Consider the following 21,934-nt stretch of genomic DNA (forward strand, 5'->3'; position numbering starts at 1 on the left):
GATTAGGGGTATGGTTATGTCTGGGGCTAAGTTTATGGTCAGGTCTAGGGCTTGGATTTGTGTTAGGGTTAGGGTTTGTGTGGAGTCTTATGGTTAGGTGTAGGGTTAGGTCTAGTGCTAGGGCAAGGGTTAGGGTTAGTGCTAGCATTGGGGTTAGTGTTTTGTGTAGGGCTAGCATTTCAGTTAAGCCTGGCGTTAGGCTTAGCAATTGGGTTAGGTCTAGGGCTGATGTTAGGGTTAGGGTTAGGAGTAGGTTTAGTGTTAGGGTTACCATTATGTTTAGGGTTTGGGTTTGGCATAAGATTATGTTTGGGCCAGGGCTAGATTTAGAGATAGAGTTAAGGTTATCGCTAGTGACAGGTCTCGGTTTTAGGGGTAGGACTAGGGCTAGTATTAGTTTCAGGTGTAGGGGTAGGTTAAGACTAGATCTAGGAGAAGGGTTAGGTGTAGGGTTATAGTTAGGGTTAGGGTTAGTGCTAGGGCTAGTGCCAGCATTAGGGTAAAGGCCTGGAGTAGGGGTATTGTTAAGGATAGGCCTATGCTTAGGTTTAGTGCTAGGTCTTGGATTATTGTTAGGGTTAGTGTTAGTCTTTCAGTTGTGCTGGGGTTGTGGTAAGGATCAGGTATAAGGTTAGTGGCAAGCATAGGTTTAGTGTAGGGGTAAGTGTAAGGTTAAATTTAGGGTTAGGGTTAGGGATAAGGTTATGTCTAGGACTATTGTTAGGGTTAGTGCTATGGTGAGAATTAAGCTTCATGTTCACATTAATCTTAGCATTAGATTTAGGGCTAGGGTTGGGGTTTTTATCACGAACACTAACCCAACTATAGCTCTAACCCTAAGCCTATCCCAAACCCTAAAACTAGCCCTAACCCTAACCCTAATTGTATGCCTACCCCTAACACTCATTGTAACTGTAACCCTAAGCCAAATCTAACCCTAACATTAAACCTAGTATTAGCCCTAGCCCTAACAGTAACACTAACACTAGCATAACTCTAACTCTAACCCTAGTCCTTACCCAAACCAAAACCCTATGCCTACTCCTACACTTTCCATTTCCCCAACCCTAAGGAAGACTCAACAATAACGTCACACTTAACCCTAATCCTACCCCTAGTCCTAACCTCAAAACCAACCCCATCCCTAACCATAAAAATAAATCTAACCATAAAACTAAAAAGAAACCTAACCCTAAATGTAATAACTAAATCTAGCCCTAAGCCCAGCCCTAAAGCTAACTCTTGCCACAACACTAGCCCTAACACTACCCCCACCCCAACCCTCACCCTAACCCTACAGGTAATCAAACCCTAACCCTTACTCAAGCCCTTGCTGTAGCCCTAAACCAGTCCTAATACAAACCCTAACCCTATTCCTAATCCTATCCCTACCACTAAACCTAACCATAACTGAATCTCAAACCACCTCCCCTAACTCTAAGAATAACCATAACACTAATCCTAGCCATAGCTCTAATCATAACCCAGCCCTAGCCCTAAAACTAACCCTAATCCTAACCCTAACCCTAGCCATAAGCAACACTAACTCTAACCCCAATAGTAACCCTCACCCTAACTCTAACCTTAACCCTAAACCTAACTCTCACCTACTCCTAGACCTGATGCTAACACTAGCCCTAGCCCAAACCTTAATGCTCGACCAAGCCTTACACCTAACACTAACCTTAGCCTTACCCCTAGCAATGGCCCTAACCCTAACACAAACCCTAACACTAACCTTAGCCTTAACCAACAATAACCCTAACCCTAATTGTAACACCAAGCCTACTCCTTGCCTTGTACCTAACCCTAAACAAGTCCTAGACCTGACCCTAACCCTGGCTCTAGAAAGAACTATAAACCTTGACAAACCCTAGACTTAATCCTAACCTTAGCACTAACACTAGCAATGGCCCTAAGCCTAACCATAACACTAAACCTATCCCTAACTCTAACACAAACCCTAACACTAACACTAACCCACACCCTAACCCTAACCTAAACCCTAACCAGAACTGTATCCCTGACCCGAACACGAACCCTAACTCTAACCCGAACCTGAACCTTAACCCTAACCCTAACCCAAACCACGACATTAACTTACATCATAACCCTAACAATAACCCTTACCCTAACACTAATCCAAACCATAATGTGAATGCTAACCCTAAACTGAACCCGAACCCAAATACTAAACCTAACCCGAACTCGAACCCTAACCCTAACCTAAGCCTAACCCGAACGCTTACTTTAACCCTAAAACTAACCCTAAACCTAAATCAAACCCTATCCCTAACCTAACCAACCCCAACTTGAGCACCAGCCCTAACCCTAACGTGAACCCTATCCCTAAGCCTAACCCTAACCCAAACCCTAACCCCAACAAATTGTAACCGTAACCGAAAGCATAAATCCACCCTAATGCTAAAACTAACCCGAACCCTAACACTAACACTAAGCCTAATCCTAACGTGAACCCTAACCCTAACCCTAACCCGAAACCTAACCCTACCCTAACACTAACCCGAATACCAAACCCGAACCAGAACCATAAACCCAATCTGAACACTAACCCTAATCTTACACCTAACCATAACCCTAACCCGAAATTAAACCCTCACCCTTGTCCTAAACCTAACCCTAAACCTAACAGTAACCTTAACCTTAAAACTAACCCCAACCCAAAACCTAACACTAACCATAAACTGAACCCTAACCCGAACCCTAACATTAAACCTAAGTTGAACCCTAACCAGAACACTAACAATAACTGTTACTCTAATCATAACCCTAACCCGAACCCTAACCCTAACCTGAACCCTAACCCTAACCCGAACCCGAACCCTAACCCTAACCCTAGCCCTCACATTAAGCCTAACTGGAACCCTCACCTGAACGCTAACTCTAACAGTTACCCTAACCCGAACCCTTTCCTGAAAACTAACACTAAGCATAACTCAAATCCTAAATTTAACCCTAACCTTAACTCTAAACATAAGCAGAACACGAACCCAAACCCAAAAGCTAATTTTAACCCTAAACATAATCCTAACATTAACCCAAACCCTAAACTTAACACTACCCCTAAACCTAACCTGAACCATAACCCTAATCATAGCCCTAACCTTACCACTAGCACTAACGTGAACCCAAAACCTAAACCTACAACTAAGCCTAACCCTTACCCTAAAACTAACCCGAACCCGAATTCCAACAATAAACCTATCACTAACTTCACCCTAAACCTAACTCGAATGCACAACTCAACAATACCCCTAAAACTAACCCGACCCCTAAATTGAACCCTAACCTAAACTCAAACCAAACCCTAACCCAAAACACAACCCGAACCCGAACTCTAACCCTAATCCAAAACCTAACTCAAAAACAAATCCTTAAACCTAACCCTGATGATAAGACTAACCTAAGCCTAAAACTAACCTACATCACAAAACGTAACACTAACTCAAACTGTAATACAAACCATAACCTGAAGCTAAGCCTAACCTGAACCCGAACCCTACCCCTAACCCTAATCCAAATCCAACCATAATCATAATCCTAGCCCATCCCTAACCCTAACACTAACTCGAATCAGAAACCAAAACTTAACCCTAACTATAACCATAACCTGAACCCAACCCTAACCATAACCCTAACCCTAGCGCTAACTCTAACCCTAACCCTAACAAGAAACCTAATGCTAAAGCTAAGCCTTTCCCCAAACCAAAACCTAATCACAACCCTAATCCGAATATTAACCCTAAACCTAAACTTAACCCTAAGCCTAACACTAACCCGAAGCCTAACATGAATCCTAACCCTAACAAGAACCCTAACCCAAACCCTAACCCTAATCTGAAGCCTAACTTGACCCCAACCCTAAGCCTAAACAAATACTGAAACCAAACCCTAACCCTGACCCTAACCCAAAAACTAAGAGTAACACTAAACCTAACACTAACTCTAACTCTAAGCTGAACACTAACACTAACCCTAACACTAAACTGAACCGGACCACTGACCTTAACCCTAACGCTAAACTCTAACCCTAACCCTACACGTAAAATAAACCTGTACAAAACCCAATACCTAACCATACCCAGAACCCTAAACCTAACGTTAACCATAACACTAACCCCAACAGTAACACTAACCCTAACCCTAACCCTAACCTGATCACAACCCTACGCTAAACTGAACCCAAACCCTAACATGAAACCTAACTGGAACCTGGCCCTGAACCCTAAGGCTCACTCTAACCAGAACCCTAAACATAACCATAACCCGAACCCCAACACTAACCCTAACACTAACCCTAACTCAGCCATACCATTAAGGCAAATCATAACTCTATCCCTAACCTGAACTGTAAACCTAACCCTAACACTAACTGTAAACCTAAGCATGAACCTAACACTAACCCGAAGCCTACCCCGAACCCTAACACTGACAGTAACAGGAAACCAATCATAACTCTAACCTAAAACTAACAGTTGCCCAGGCTATGGCTCTGGGGAGAAATCCACGATGGAGGGCACAGGTGAGGCCTTCTGTTTGAGTAAACAGGGGCCACACTGAGGGCGATGGGAAGGCTGGCTCACCTTGCCCACATTGTTCAAAGGAGGCCGGTGGGCAGGCCCAGCCACCTGGGCCAGGTCCCTTTCAGGGGGACAAGTTCCGGAAGAAAGAGCCCTGGGGACAGCCGCAAGGTTTTCTGGGGCGTGAGCTGGGCCCCGTCAGAGGAGGAAGCTGCCTGCCAACTGGTGTGCCAGATGTGGGATCTGGCAGCCTCCCACACCAGGATCCCTGCCATGACCGGACCTCCCAAGGGAGGATGATGGTCTTGTCAGCGGTGAGTGGGTGGGGTCTGGCAGTGAGACTTTCCTGGGATGTCCCGGGAGACAGAGCCTGGGGATGGGCTGCCTCTGGCCAGGTCTGAGGGAGGGCCACAGTTTAGGGCTGTCTGGGACAGAGAGAGAATCCCTCTCTGCCCTTTCCCTTAAGGCTCTTAGGGCTGACCAAATCATTAACAAGACAGGTTAGCTGGAGAACATAATCCCAAACTTAATAACATGTGTACATGGGAGAAACCCAGGAAACTGAGTCTCTCGACACAATGGCAGAGACTCTCCTCTTCTATACTACCTTCAGCTCGAGACAAAGGAAGGTATTGGGGGTGGGGGTTTGGGATTTGAGAAGGGAATAAGACAATTCTCATGGAGAGGGACCTGTGACCATTTGTCTGAAACATTTCTCCTGCACTGGGGTATGGTCCAGATGGGATAGCACGGAGGTGACCAGGAACCCGGCCTCTATGTGGTGGGGCCTGCCCCTCCATCATTGATTGCTCCCCAGAGCCGTGGCATGGGCACTAGGGAGGCCAGGCCTTCCCTACTCCAGAGAGGAGGCTGCAACCTGCCGCTGGAAGGGCTTGCCCAGTGTGGCTCCGGCTCCCTAGTCCTCTGCCCGCTGGGGCCACACTCACAGCTTTGCCATATGCCTGTCTCGGCCCTTCTGACTCCACAGAGACTTTCCTCCACCTGGCTGCAGTCGAAAAGTGTGGGAGTGGGGTGAGGCTGTGGTTTTGTCTTTCCTGGAAGAAATGAGGCCCGGGATGAAGCAGCTGGCCAAGGCTGAGCCTTGACCTTGCACCCCAGTCTTCCTTTGGCCACCAGGTCCAGACCACTGCTTCCAAAGAAGGGAAGCGGCCAGAGAGCTGAATGGAAGTTGGGGGATGGGAGGGAGACAACAGCTGAAAGCAAGTCAAAAATGGTAGCGTTCCTTCTTCACCTGCACCTGGCAGGTGGGAGAGAGCGCCCCACCGGGTCAAAGCCTCACAGACGGGAGGTCCTTCACTGAGGTTTCCCAAAGCGCTCCCAATGCCCCAGCGGCCGTGCATGTGCCCTTGGCCTCACGGGTTAAACCCAAGGCTGTGGAGCTCCCCGAACAGCCAGAGAAAGAAGGGCCCATTGGAGAGGTAGGCGAGGTGGGCATATCCTGCCCCCCCTTCTCCTCACATCCCCAAGAGAGAGAGACAGAGTGAAATGGAGAGATGCAGAGAGGCAGAGAGAGAGAGATCCCTGAACGCTGAGTTGCTGCCTCCCCTGCTGGTGCCAATGTCACACGCCATCCCACCTCCCCCTACCACCCACACGCACCTCCCTGGTTAGGCACCACCACAGAGATGCCGGTTCCCAGTCACCTACATGCTGTCCCTTCCGGATCAGACCCCAGTGCAGGGTAATTGGTTCAGACAAAAGTTTACATGTCCCTCTCCATGAGAATTGTCTTCTTCCCCTCTCCAATCCCAAACCCCCAACACCAACATCCTCCTTTGTCTTTAGCTCAAGATAGCATTTAAGAGAAGAATCTCTGCCATTGTCTTGAGAGACTCCATTTCTCAGGTTTCTCCCATGTATAAATGTTATGAGCCCAATTTAATCAAGCATGGATTCTTTTTTCTTGCCTATTTGCATCAGGAACATAACTACTAGCTAAAGCCTAATTTGAGAATTTTCATTATGAATGAAAGATGTCATTTCTAAGAACAGAATGGAATTCCTTGAGGCTTTATTCTTGGAACATGTGTAGGATTAAGTCAGGACACACTGTGAGAGAGATAAATAAGTTCTATATATTTTTCTTCTTCAAGACCATGGATTTCAGCCACACTTCATACCCATGTACTTTGCAACAATGAAAAACAATTAAACAATGACCTTGAATATTTTGCCCTCAGATTCATTAGTCTTTAAAGTATAAATTGAGCAATTTAAATCTAGATGAGTGAAAGACTATGGAGACTTCTAGAATGTCACGTTAGGTCCTTTAGAAGTGAAGAATTGTTTTTATAAAACATTTCTATTCCTTTTTATACCTTGACAATAATGTTACTGTGACTCTGTTTTAAAGAGGATAATGGCAGGTTTTACTCTTATTTGCACCCTTTTTTAAAGTATATTTAGCTAATATTTCTCAGTCCCTTGAAAACTCTTATTATTAGCTCAACCTTCATTTAAATCACCAGACCTATTTGATGAAGGCGACATGAACATTTACTTGCAAACTCCTCAGAAAATTACTAATTTAACCTGTTCTTTGGACGATCCATTATAACTCAAACTGGATTTGCCAGGCCCCTCAAAACAGCTCATAACTATGTGTTTGTACAGTTATCTGGGAAGATATTATCTGCAAGTAATTGTTCTTCCCCAATGCTTTCTTTACCTCAAACAGCAATACTTCCAAAGTTTTAATGAAAATGTGGCCAATTTGGTGAAAACCAAGTAACTTTGTTTTAGCATGCCAATGAGATTAAGAAAATAAGTATTTTAATTATTGTTATTGATTTTAAAAATCAGAGATGAAGAAAATCTTTGTCTGAAGACATTTCTGCAAATGAAATTGTCTGAAAAACTGACAGCTAGCCTCCCGTTTTAACCACTAAACTATAAGAAATGTAATACCGTGGGCAAACACTTGCACATTGTCACCTGCAGGAGTCCCCAGCGCTGTCGTACCATCAGGGCCACAGATCAGGGGAAGGAGCCAGTGGAGGGGAGAGAGCTGTGCCCTCAACATCCTTCCTTCCTGGGTCAGAACTCAGTCCCAGCTGCTCACTGTCTAGTCTTCTGGGGAAGCAGAGAAGTCTTCTGGGGACACGACACATCGGGTGTTAAGGATGTCATCATTCTTTTTTAAACATGTTAGATCATGTGACGGGCTTCTCAGGATAGGAGAAGATGCCTCACAGGAAGACAGATCTTCTCCAGGAGCTGATGGTCATCCAGGGAGAGCAGAGTCAAGGGCTACAGAGCACCAGCCCGCTCCTGCTCTTTGTCTCAGGGACACCTCGGTCCCCACCCCCTAACTCCCTCGTGGCACCCCTCCAGAGGTTCTCATTTTATCTTCCTAGGCCCACACATGCACAGGACCAGTGCTCAGAGCGGCAGAGAGGCCAGCAAGCTGGAGAGCCCCGGGGCGTGAGCACTGGAGGCGGGGTCCCTGGTGAGGAAGTGGCGGCTGCTGGGGTTTGTGTGGTGGGCAGTTTCTGGATCCTTCCTCCAGGATTTTCAGGACTGGGGAGCTCTCCTTTCTGCAGTGTGGAAGAGCACTGGGCAGGAGGTGGCGTGGAAGTAGGCGGTGAGTGGTGGGCTCCATGTGGAGATATCCACACAGATGGTGGGAGTGCAGTGTTGGGGGTGGCAGATGGGGACGGGGGCTGGGGCTGCTGGCGGGCTGCCCCAGGCCAGGGAGCCCAAACTCTGTCCCTTGGAGGAGCAGAGGACCGCTGCCTGGTCGGCCTGTCCCTCTGCCTTGGCGGGGCCCCACCTCAGCAGGGCCTCCTGCCCACCCAGCGGAGGTGCAGGGGGCTCCAGGGAGTCGCCTGCCCTCCGTGCGCGCCCTTGAGTTCGCGCCCCCCGGGACCCCGTCTAGGCCAGGTCGCGACATCTTTGGGTGAACGCTTTCCTTCGGAAGAGGGCCTGTGGTCAGCGCTCCTCTGCCTGACTCCGCTCAGGCTATTGGGCTCCTCATTGCCTTCATTAAACAAATGAACGGTTCCTACTTCCTTGGGACCACCTTTATTGAAAAGCCTGATCGCATTCATGGTTTCTGGTAATTGACTTTATATTTGCGAGGTGAACTTTGAAGCCTGTGAATTGTTGTAAACTGCATTTAATGAAAGGAGCTTTAAACAGTCTTTGGTGCAAATTGTGTAGCTTCCTAATACTAACTCACCTTCTGTTAACATAGACTGATGACTGATCAACTGATGATTGACATAATGTGTATGGAATTTTGGCTTCAGTTGAAAAGATGTTCTTGGCAGTTGGTGCTAAAATTAAAATCGGATAAGGAGGAGGATTTTGGAAGTAGTATGTAGTGTGTGTTTTGTCCCCGTACTCAGTTAGAATTGTAAGAATTTAGATTTGGAAAGCCCATAGAATAAAAATTTTGAAATTTTGATCTGACTGACAAGGGGAAAGGTCAAAAGGTCAAATACAGTAGGATTTCATTCATATGATAGTCTAGAAAAGATAAACCATAGGGAAAGACAACAGATTGTTAGTTTTCATATTTAGTTAATATTAGTTTTTCATATTTAGTTTTCATATTTAGTTTTCATATTTAGTTAATCATTTAGTTTAATAGTTTAATCATTAGTTTTAATATTTCTTATTAAAAATACATTTTAATGATAGCATCCTAATTATGCTTTTGGATGATACCAGAAGTTAATAACCTATTAAATTCTGCAGTAGGAAGAAATGACACTTTGGTTATTGGTGTTTTTGAAGTGTGAATATTGGCGGTAATGAAACTTTTAAATAAGCATTTTTGGATACTGAACTACTGATTTTTTTACTAGATCTTGTTGGACATGGCATGTTACAAGTTTCACAAGGCTCTTTAAATTATTGTATAATTTAATTATTAACAATATAATTATTGTATAATAATTATTGTATATATATTGTAATTATTGTATAATAAATTATTAACAATATAATTATTGTATAATAAAAGCTGAAGCTATTAAATTATAATGTAAGCTCTTTATAGATGAAACAGGCAGAAGTACAAAAAGCCATTTATCATTTTATCTTTGTTAAAAAATCAAGTAAATCTTACCATACACATGAATGACTTTTGGCTAGACAGACCTGAACTTGACAAGATGGACTCATTGGTATGGTGAACTTGTTTTGGAATGTTAAAATGGGAGAGGATATATAAGTTTTATCTGAGGGTGTCCCAAGTCACTATGGCGGGTTTAGCTGCTTATACACTCTTTTTGAGTTACGATCTTGATTAAAAAGCTGGTCATAGACATTCCAAGAAATTTGGACCATTTTATGTATCAATATATTAAGATGTCTTACTTCTCTGATAGTTTATGATTTCAGAGTGTCTGGGAAAAACAGTTTCTCAACATAGGTACTTTGGAATATAATTTTTGATTGTTGACTTATTGAATCACAGAATTGGAAATAATTTTAGTGGTTGTAGAGCCTAACCTCTTCATTTTCCAGGAAATGGAAAGTGAGGTTTCTCTAGTTAAGTCGTCCATAGTCTGAGAGCTACTTTAGTGGCAGAGTTGGAACTAAAAGCTCAGAGTCTTGTCTCCAGATTCCTAGTACTGTGCTCTCTGTGCTACGTACTATTAAGTAGACAAACCAATGAGTTACAGTCTCAATTCATATGTGTAGCCAGCAGGGTTGATTCTTTCCCATATGCATTTCTTTCCTTTCTTTTTTAAAAAACTACTAACCACAATTAATTCATTCCCCTACCATGTTTAATGATTATCCTTGTGTGTGTCTCCTTGAGCACACTTGTGGGCTCCCTAGAATGGACACCTGCCTGTTAGTGGATTGCTGGACCAGAGTCTGAGGTGCATCTGCATCTTGATGATCTGCAGCCAACTCATCCTTTGAAGTTTTAACAATTTCCATTCCCACCAACAGTGTTTCTGTCATCCTTGCCCTGGGAATTGTCAGATTAGCATTGTCAGATTTTTAAATTTTTGCCAATCTGATGGGTGAGACATGAAGTATTTGTTTTCCTCTTTGTACAAGTGTTTTGACCAAACGCATAGAGCTGTGCAACTACCAAAATTGAGATACAGAACAGTTCCAGCACCCAGAACTCCCTTGAGCTGCTCTTATGTAGTCAACTCTTCCCCCACCCTTAACCCCTGGCGACTAAGGATCTGTTGTCTTTCTCTATGCTTTGTCTTTTCTAGAATATCATATAAATGGAATCTTACAGTATTTGGCCTTTTGAGTCTGGTTTCTTTCATTTAGCATGATACATTTATTTGAGTGTTCATCCATGTTGTTGACTGTATCAGCAGTTCCTTCTGTTTTATTGCTGAATGTAGTATCTATTGTATGAATTTATCACAGTTTATCCGTCCACCAGTTGGAGGACATTTGAGTTATTTTCAGTTTTGTCTTTTTTGACTATGAAGAAAGCTTCTATAAATCTTTGCAAACAAGTTTTTGCATGAACATAAGACTTCTTCTATTGGGTAAGCACCTAGAAGTGGAATTGCTGGGTCATGTGGTAGGTGTATGTTTAACTTTATTTAAAAAACTCTGTGGTATCAAAGTCATGGCCCACAAAGATGTTCTAATCACTGGAACCTGGCAATATATTAGTTTACTTGGCAAAGGCAAATTAACTTTGCAGATGGTATTAAGGTTGCTAATCAACTGACTTTAAAAAGAGGAGATTACCCTGGATTATGCAGATGGGCCCAGTGCATCACTAAGGCCCTTAAAAGGGAAAGAGAAGCAGTAGAGTAGAAAAAAAGATAGAACAAGGGAAGCAGGGTCAGAGAGATGCCGAGTTCTTGGTTTTGAAGGTGGAGGAGGGGGGCCATAGGCTAAGGGATGTGGTGGTCTCTAGAAGCTTGAAAAGGCTAGGAAATGGATTAAGCTTTAGAGTCCTCCACAGAGAACCTAGTTCTGCCAACACCTTGATTTTAGCCCAAAGAGACCCGTGTCAGACTGCTAACCTACAGAACTGTAAAACAATAAATCTGGGCTGTTTTAAGCCATGATATTTGTGCTAATTTGTTACAGCAACATAACCAACCCCAATTTAAAACTGTTTTCCAAAGAGGCTGAACCACTTTGTGTTCCCACCAGCAATGTAGGAGTGTTCCAGTTACTTTCCATCCTCATTAACACTTGGTATGGTCAACCTCTTTAATTTTAGTCATTCTAATAGGTACATAGCAGTATCTCATGTGGTTTTTATGTGCATTTTTCTCACGATTAATGACGTTGAGCATCTTTTCATGTGCTTATTTGCCATCTGTGTATCTTCTTTGGTGAAGTGTCCAAATCTGTTCCCATTTTAAACTTGGATTTTCTTATTGCCCAGTTTTGAGAGTTCTTTATAGTCCTGCCAGATATGTGATTTGCAAAGGTCTTCTCCCAGTCTGTGGCTTGCCTTCCCCATCCTCTCACCAGTGTCTTTTGAAGGTCTGTGTCACATAACTCGAGAGGTTCCACATGACCTTATCTTCCTTTGTTGGGAAACAGTGAGGTGGGGGCACCTGAGTCCAATCAGACCTTGATCAGTGTTGGGTCTGGGTCTCAGTTTTAGTAAACCCAGTCCTTCCGCTTTCCCCCTGTTCCTGTTTGATGTGCTCCCCTCCCCCGCACAGGGGTCTTGTTCTAAGTGTGGTAGATCTCTGTCTTCTCAGGTTTGGGAGCCCACAGAAAATTCATCTATGCCCATCAGACATCTCAGCGCAGCTCTTCAGCCACCTACCTTACATTGTTCACAATATGGCAAATTCCCTGAAGGTCAGACTAGCAGTATGTTTGACTTAGGCCACTTTCACTGCTTCTGGAGGTTTCATTTTGCTTTGTGGAAGCTTTTGGCCTAGTTCCCCAGATTCCAGTGTGGCACCAAAACTTATCACGGGTGCTTTGAGGAAGAGCAGCTGTGTGTCTGAAAGCCCTCAGGTTTCTTCTGCCACACCAGTCCTGCAGAGTCACTACAAGTTTGGCTAGTTTCTCTTTTCCCTAGCCGAGGCTCTGACTGAGCAAGCCAGATCCTCAGCAAGCACCCAGAATCAGAAAATGCTTGCAGGGGAAAGAAAGATAAAAATCATTGCTCACATAAAAGAGTTTTTCTTCTTTCTGGAATTTTAGTTGGTTGATTCTGAAGTTCTCTGATGCTCTAAAAATACATTTATAATTTATCTGGCTGTGTCCAGTTTTGGAGCAAGAGTGTTTTCCTGTCCTAGTCTACTCTAAAACAGAAGTTCCCTTGTCATTAGTATTTAACTCCATCAGTTATACACTGTCAATATTATTATTGTTTAGTAAAGTCATGCTTTCAATGATTTATTCAGATGTTTACCATTTTTATCTTCATGATCCATTTTTACATCTTAGCATTTCTTCTTCTATCAATTTCTTTCTTCTTAAAGTACATTCTTTTTTACTTTTTAAGTTTTTTCCTTGAGGAAGATTAGCCCTGGGCTAATATCTGTTCCAATCTTCCTCTATTTTGTATGTGGGTCACCACCACGGCATGGCTGATAAGTGGTGTAGGTCCACGCCTGGGATCCAAACCCATGAACCCAGGCAAACAAAGCTGAGCATGCTGAAATTAAACCACTACACCAGGTGGCTGGCCCCATGAATGTACATTCATTCGAAGTTCCTTAATGAGAATTTGTTGGTGTTAATACTTTTTGTAAATGTTTGCATAAAAATATCTTTAATTCACCCCAGTTCTTGAGATATGGTTTGATTGGGTATACACTGAAAGTTATCATCTCTCTGCACCTTGAAAAATTAATCCACCTCTCTCTTGCCTTCCATTGTTAAGAAATGTATCATAGGTCTAAATTTAAGTCTCCATAAGTGTTCCGTCCCTCTGTGGGGCTTTGAATATCTTCTTTTGTATTTGGTGTTCTTTGGTTTCCCTGGATAGATCTGACTCTAGATTTATTTTTTTAATTCTGCTTGAGATGTATTCAGTTGTCTGAAGCTAGGGTAGAAGTCTTTTATCAATTCTGGAAATTTCTGTTATTATGTCTGATTATTCCTTTAAATCATATATCTATTTATATTATTTAATTCAGATATATACACACATACTTATGTTATTCATACACATTCAATATATAGTCATTAAATATATATTTATATTATTTAACTCAATACATTATATTATTCAATATAATGATTTATATTATTCAAAATATATATATATATATTATTCATATATATTTTTTCCTGTACTTGACCAAACTCAAGCCAGGCTCCTTTGATCCCTCTTCTTCACTAGACCTCGATCTTGGCCTTTAATAACTACAGCCTCTCATCACAAATGGGTTCACCCCCACACACACACATATTATAAGACTTAAACACTGACATCTTTTCTAACAGCTCAAATCCACATCCCTAGGATCACCCCTGCCACCTTATAGTGCCTGCCTGAGAAAACTCAAGGCAGCCAAAAGAAATGACTGTTTGTTCTGGCCAACACTCGATCATTGGCCCCTGACATCCCTTTCTTAGAGCATTTACCCAAAAGTGCTTACAACTGTGAATCTTTCCTCTGTCCCTTTGAGTTGTGTATGTGTCTCCTATAACTGCATTTCTCAAGGTCCTGAGAGCCATTCCTTGAGATGAAGACAGGGTGTCTGTCTCCCATACTCTGTGAGAGGAGAGAAGTGAAACTTTGATCATTTCCAACTAGCAGACATAACTGGCCAGATCACACTGCACAGACCAACACTCTATAACTTTTCCCTCCCTGACTCTACTGAGCCGCTGCTCACCCCCTGTCTGCTCTCTCACTCTCCCTTTCAAATGCCCAGTCACCTCTGTACAAATCAAATTGAGTTCAGTTCACCCTGCTTCCTCTTCCCTATTGCAGTGGTATATTACTGATTAAAATCTGTTCTGATCACTTGAACTAGAGTCTGGCTTTGTGTATACTCTACATTTAACACACATCCAGATAATCTCATGCATATGTATATATATGCATATACCAACACAACCATGGGCCCTCCAAGACCAGTTCAACTGACCCCATCTTATCAACAGAGTAGTTAAGTGTTTTCTTTCAGGAACTGACACCCCTCGTCCAGTTCAGGACAGTTGAGACCAACAACCCATCAACTGGGCCTGCGCAAATGCTTCATAAGTGACCTTTTTGATATCGAGCTATAAGCTCCATCCTCAGACCATGGTAACACTGCCAATTTGTGAACACACATCTGATGAAGAGCCATGAAGCTTGACTTTGCTTACACAGATCATCAATTACCTCACTTCTCCTTACTTCCAATCATCTAGTTCCACAGGTCAGACCACACTACCCTTCATTCCATAAATTGTAACCCAAGCCCTGGCTCGGAGAGAGAGATCTGAGACAAACATGTGCCGCCTGTCTCCTTGCAGAGTAATCTCACAAAATAAAGCTACAACTCTTTCTCCAAAAGCTGATGCCAGAATAATTGCCTTTTTTAATGTGCATTGAGCAAGAGAACCTCAATATTGTGTGGTAACATCAATACATACATATACACTTAATAGATGATTTATCTTCTTTTTCTTTGCTGAGGAGGATTCAACCTGAGCTCACATCTGTTGTCAATCTTCTTCTTTTTCTAAGGAAGATTCACCCTGAGCTAACCTCTGTGCCAATCTTCCTCTATTTTGTATGTGGGTTGCCGCCACAGCCCGGACACTGCTTAGTGGTGTAGGTCCATGCCCAGGAACTGAACCTGAGCCAATGAAGTGGAGTTCTCTGAATTTAACCACTAGGCCATGGGACTGGCCCATCTCTAATTGTTTTGAAGATGTTGCTAGATATGTGATTGAAGTTTCACTATGATTTCTGGATTTCCTTGCTGCTCCTTTAGTCCCTCACTTCAGTGTATGTGTTTCTTGCTCCATCTTTCATGCTAGAAGAATTCCTCAAATATCAAGTGGTCCTTGGCTACACATTCATATTTCTGTGATGGGGAGGAAACAGCTGAGTAGGATCACTGTGGGCCTGATGGGGCCTGTGTATGTATGGACCAAGTGTTTCTTCAGGGGTGTAGAGTGTTGAACTAAATAGGCAAACGGTGTTGGTGCCCACACTGGTATCTAACAACATAGTTATTCCACACATTCCCACAATGACAGACATCCTCTGAACACTTGGAAATGCTCACAACACACACCCACACAAACACTATTTGCAAATGACCAGCAGCATTCAGACTGTAAACTACACCTGATAATGCACACTGATACTCAGAACATACACACAAACCCACACACATACAGACAACTCACTGTCACAGAGCCTACAGTGACTTGAACTCTCTAAGTACACACAGACATCAACAAAACACACCTTCACATGGATGCCATAATAGCCATGCACCCTGTGACCATACAGAATTCTGAACACACTCACATCCACACAACAGGGAACGTGGCTGTGTGTGTGTGGGCTTGATCAGGGGGGTTTTCACACCTCAGCATCAACATGGACACTCCGGGGCGAGAGGGAGAGGCAGAGGGCACAGGGAACATGTGGGGAGCAGTCAGGAAGCACTTGCATAAAGCAAATATGATATCTGCAAAGCTGGTTGCTAAATGATATATGACTCAACGGTATGAAGACACAAGAAGATCTGAAATAGTACAAAGGAGGTGATGGATACGAACTCATCACAAGATATTTAAATTTAAGGAACAGTGATATTTTAAAAGATACTGAGGGGCTGGCCCCGTGGCTTAGCGGTTAAGTGCGTGCACTCCGCTGCTGGTGGCCCGGGTACCAATCCCAGGCTCGCACCGACACACTGCTTCTCAGGCCATGCTGAGGCCGTGTCCCATGTACAGCAACTAGAATGATTTGCATCTATGACATACAGCTATCTACTGGAGCTTTGGGGGAAAAATAAATAAATAAAACATTTAAAAAAAAAGGCACTGAAGAGAGTGCATCAAAGCTTAGATATAATTCCAAACAATGAGTGACATGGAATTCTGGCCAAAGAACAGCCATTATTGCTGTTAAATTTCCTATTTAAATGTTTCTTAAAAAATTATACTCATTGAAAAATGACAAATATTCATTGGTTTAAAACATTTAAAACATTTCAGGATAAAATTACTGCAGGTTCCACTTTTATTGAGTAGCTTTCCTTGGGCAGCTATAAAAGCTGGACAAAGCACACAGAACAGCTGCTTGAAGGCTCAGAGATCATCCTGTGCAGGCAGGACTTGGGGGTCTGTAATCTCTGAGATGAGGGAAGCACAAGATTGTGAGCACCAGCTCCATGCAGCTTCTCCCCTAAGGCATTTGCTATTTCAACAGTGAGAGAAGAGAGTCTGAGTAGAAAGGGGAGGAAAAGTGAAATGAAATTTGGTTCCAGCCAAGTCCAGTAACTTCTGCTTCCAGTCAGATGTAGTAAAGGCAGAGCAACAATTAAACATTGATTTAATAACTACAGTATGTTTGAAAACACCAAAGGGATGTTGAAGCAAACAGGACTAGATGAAATAAAATTTCAAAAAGGGAAGAGCCTTTTTAGGTGAGATTGCCAGATATGCACTCACCCAGGGGAATTTGCTTAATCTGGACTCTGATAATCAGACTTGTGTTAGCAGAAGACAATAGTAAGTATAATCTGTCATAATTGATCTATGTTAGCTTTTTAATATCACAAGATTTGTTTTCCTGTTAATTTTTATTGCCTCCACTAGAAGAATCTGTGAAAAGAAGGACATTGTATCATTTGCCACATGATCTCCAGATCATTCTTCAGTGGGGGCTGTATGACTTCTATAAATATTTGTTAATTGTTGGTTTCATGAACGCTATGGACCGAATATCTATGTACCCAATTTCATACGTTAAAATCCTAATCCCCAACGTGGTGGTATTTGGAAGTGGGGCCTTTGGGAGTTAATTAGGTTAGGTGAGGCCATGAGTGTGAAGCCCCCATGATGGGATTAGTGTCCTTATAAGGAGATGGAGGGCCAGAGCTCTCTCTGCCAGATGAGGGTAGAACAAGAAGCTGTCATTCTGCAAAACAGGAAGACAGGTCTCACCAAAAACAAATCAGCTGGAACCTAGATCTTGAACATCCCAGTCTTCAGAACTGTGAGGAATGCATTTCTGTTGTTAAAAGTGCCCAGTTTAAGGAAGGCCCAGTGGCACAGTGGCTAAGTGTTTGTGCTCCACTTCGGCAGCCCAAGGGTTTGCAGGTGGGATCCTGGGTGTGCACTGATGCACCGCTTGTCTAGCCATGCTGTGGCAACATCCCATATAAAAAGTAGTGGAAGCTAGGCACAGATGATAGCCCAGGGCCAATCTTCCTCAGCAAAAATGAGGAGGATTGGCATCGGATCTTAGCTCAGGGCTGATCTTCCTCTCACACACACACACACACACACACACACAAACACAAAATCCCAAAAGTGCCCAGTCTAGGGGCCTGCCCCACCGCCTAGTGGTTAAGTTCAGTGAGCTCCTCTTCGGTAGCCTGGGTTCGGTTCCTGGACACAGACCTACACCATTCATCAGCAGCCATGCTGTGGGGGTGACCCACATACAAAATAGAGGAAGACTGGCATGGATGTTAGCTCATGGTGACTCTTTCTCAGCAAAAAAATAAAGAACCCAGTCTATGGTATTTTTGTTACAGCATCCCATACTGACTAGGACACTGAGTGTGTGAATAAGTTCATTAAGATCGATGATCCTTCTTCCACACGACACGTTATTGCCAATGATTCCTAAATTGGTGTGAGTCAAATTTCCCTTAAGGATCATAAAGACGTTAGGTCCCTTCTCCTTAGCTATTCGCCTATTGATACACATGAAAGCATGTTGCATCAAGTGCTTTATCGACACCTTAGTCTCACGCTTCATCCCATTAGCCTTCAGCGAACCTCAGTGTTACAGCCAGTGCTTTGGGCAATAAAAGAAAGTCCCTGGACTGAAGAGGGGTCAGTGTCCATCATGCAGCTCCTGTCCTCTGCCCAGCCAGCTCCAGCGCAGTGTCAATTTATAAGATGGGCTTTCCTCCAGGCAGCTCTGTCTTTCTCCCAGCCTGTTCTCATTTAGGATGATCTCACCAAGAGCAGTGAGTGGAAATTGGGAGGGAAGAGCTACAGAAGGCATCTCCCAGGGGAAATTCTTTGTGGTTACATGATCTAGAATATGGACACCCGGCTGCTCTAAAGTGTCCTGAAAATGGAACCCTTCCCATGCCTGCAATATCCGTCAATGTCCTCTTTCGCCTCCATCTCTCTGTTCTTGGTGGCAAAATTCCCTTGGCAACAACAATATAAAAATGAAAGTAGGGAATGGCCCATTTCCAGTCTCAGAATTCTGTGAAATTTTACTGCCTATCCCCAGTCTCCCAGGACTAACGCCCTTTTTACTCTTTTAAGATTAGATTACATTTTAATCTCCTTGAATCAGAGTTTTCTCTCATCATTGTTATGTATATAGATTTTCTAATATAGAATATTGAAAACATTATTTTTGGCCCCACAATTTCCAGATTAATTCATAGCTATTTTCTGATGGATGCATGCCTTTGTAATTAAGTTTATAACTCCATTAACTATAGAAATTGACTAAATGATGAGTAGTAAATTACTAATACAGGAAAATGGTCCATTTTTATTCAACATAAAGTTTCATGTTTTTATTCAACATAAAGTTTCATGTTTTCATCAAGAAAAAAACACGAATACTTAATTGTTCAGCAAAAACTCATACTGTCTACGTGTAAGCAATTATAAATCTATTGGAGTTGGTTTACCTTGCTGATTATTCCTTGTATCTGAATTGTCCCTTCAGCATTTCTATGAACATTTTAGAATCCTGCATCCTTATCCTACCATTTTAAATACTAGGTCATTGACAAAAGCCCAAAAGACTTGCACAGTTGTGTGCTAGTGGGTCTTTTGTAGGGTGTCTTCACTGGTACGTTTTCCAATGCGAACTCCAGCTGATTGCCTTGTGACACTGACGTAAATACTGGTGTCTCCACATATCATGGGGCCAACAGTGTGTGGTCCTTTACGGTGTCATATATAACCTAATAGTTTTCATTCAATTAGTGTAAATAATGCTATGGAAAGTAGATTGGGAACAATTAATAAAAGAAGGTTGATTATGAACATGCTGTTAGGGAGAAAAATTGAACCTCTGGCTATAAAGGTTTATGTTTTATGCAATTAATCAGACACCTTAACAAACCCCGTTCATAGGCAGGGCTATATACATATATAAATAAGATTAAGATTATATCATCCATTAGTTTGAATGTGCTTTTGTAAAGTATGCCTTGTTTCTCTTGCCCTTTCATACTGGGAGAAATACGGAATAGACAGAAAACGACTGGATTACTCTGGCCCTAACTCAGATCACGTAGGGCTTGAATCGTTGAACAAATGAGCCATTAACGGCAGGTACACCACTGGAATTTCCTGATCCAACATTGGTAATACACCCTAGTGTGGATATGGACTCTAGAATAGGATTGTGCTGTTATCCTGAGGGTAACTTGTTCTGTTGATCAATATTTTGGATCAATAAGTGATAAAATATTTTGACTAGCTGGTCTAGATTTCAATCACTCAGAGGTTATTTTCCTCTCTGAGGTCACCCTAACCAAAATTGTTAGTCCATTTAAGTTTTGTTATCCCTTGATTTGGCTTACCTTTTCTTTTTTTAATTAATTGAAGCTCCATAGAGTCTTCTTGTCTTATTTTCTCATTCCCGCCTCTTCAGACAAAGGTCAATTTCACTGTTTAAAAGTAAGAGAGAGTAAAACCCTCGAGTGGCCGTTTATACAAGTCCTCATTTAGACAACAAATGATGATGTTGCCTTTGCAAGGTCTGGTCATAGCGGCTTTTACACCGTGTCACTGGGCAAGCAGCGCCTGTACACCAGAAATGCCAGAGGGGATGCTTTTGGTAAACAGGTGGGGGCTGTGTTTGTGGAGTTTCTTTGACTTTTTTAAAACTTTTCTTGAATGCCCAGCTGTGTTGGGTTAACAAGTAACGTAATAAATATTTATTGGGTTGAATTTATTTTATTGTTAACTTTCGGGGATTATCTGTTCTGATATAAGATTATGCAAGGAGAAATAATTCTTATTCCTCATCGTTAACAGTACTACTTCTATGAATTAACATATATATGCAGTATTAGGTTAGGAGTTATTTTCTGTGATTGAAATTAAGATAAGTATATTGTCGAACCTGAAGGCTTTCTTAATTGGTGGCTGAATTTAGGCCAACAAGGGTACTGTTTATACTCCCTCTCTAAGGAAGGTTGTATCCTGTATCTAAAAGGCTGTATCTCTTTAGAGTTGGGTCTGGGGAAGGCAGGAGGCTGGACAAGTGTGGAGCTGGCTCTGGCCCAGAGGGATGAGCAAGAGACACAGGGCACCTGCTGCCATACACAGCTGCAGCAGACGTCAGCCATCAGTCACGCCATGCTTGGCTGCAGAGCCCAGAGAGCCCCAGTCCTCAACAAGGTGCACTCTGAAGCCACTCCCGGGCAGAGCAGGGGACTGTGATGAACACATTTGCAGTCCCTGCTCCCCTAAGACGTGCTGCAGGCCTCCTCTCCCCACTTACCTCAGCAGCTCCTCACTGTCCAAGGGACTCAGGCCTTCAAGGCCTGCCAGCAGGCTGCTCCAGCACTTCTCCTTCCTTATCATCACCTCCCCTCTCTGGTCTCAATCTAGTTCCACGGCAAGTTACCTGTGGCTCCTGAGTGCTTCTCCTTGGCCTGGAAGGCCCTTCCTTCACCCCATCCACCCTGTGCACTCCTACTTACACTTCAAGCCTCGACTCCAGTGATGTCTCCTCGGGAAGCCCTCCCTGATGCTCCATAACTTCAGGCCTGCTCTGGGCCACCACTCTGCCTTCTGCCCACGTCCATCACTGCCGGAAACCTTGCTGGGCCCCCTTGTTTGGTCTCCACATCCAGCCTAGCCCCTCAAGAGGGGAGGAAATGCTTAGGCTCAGGGCAATGGAGCAGATTCCTGAACTGTGGTGACACTGCCCACCGAAGGAGAGGTCATTCTTTGGCCCACTTCCATCTTGGGCCCAGTGCAGCTCAGGAGGAGCCCGGACACAGGGAGGCTGGCTCTGGGCTCAGCAGGTCACAGGGTCAGCCTAGGGAAACGGCACAAGGGGCCACACAGAGGGGCTCAGGACAGAACTCCAAGACAACAATACCCTTGCTAAGAGCGGCAGGGGCCAAAGGCAGCTGCACAGGCCGTAGGAGGTGCTGGCAAGCTTTTCATCTCAGAGAATCCCAGGGCTGGATAGAAGGAACTCAGGAGGCCCATCTGAGGTGGAGGTCACCTCGGGGGCATGTAAGCAGAAGCTGAGTTTCCCACAGGAA

This window comes from Diceros bicornis, chromosome 40 (genome assembly GCF_020826845.1).
Source record: "Diceros bicornis minor isolate mBicDic1 chromosome 40, mDicBic1.mat.cur, whole genome shotgun sequence".
Classification (NCBI taxonomy): domain Eukaryota; kingdom Metazoa; phylum Chordata; class Mammalia; order Perissodactyla; family Rhinocerotidae; genus Diceros; species Diceros bicornis.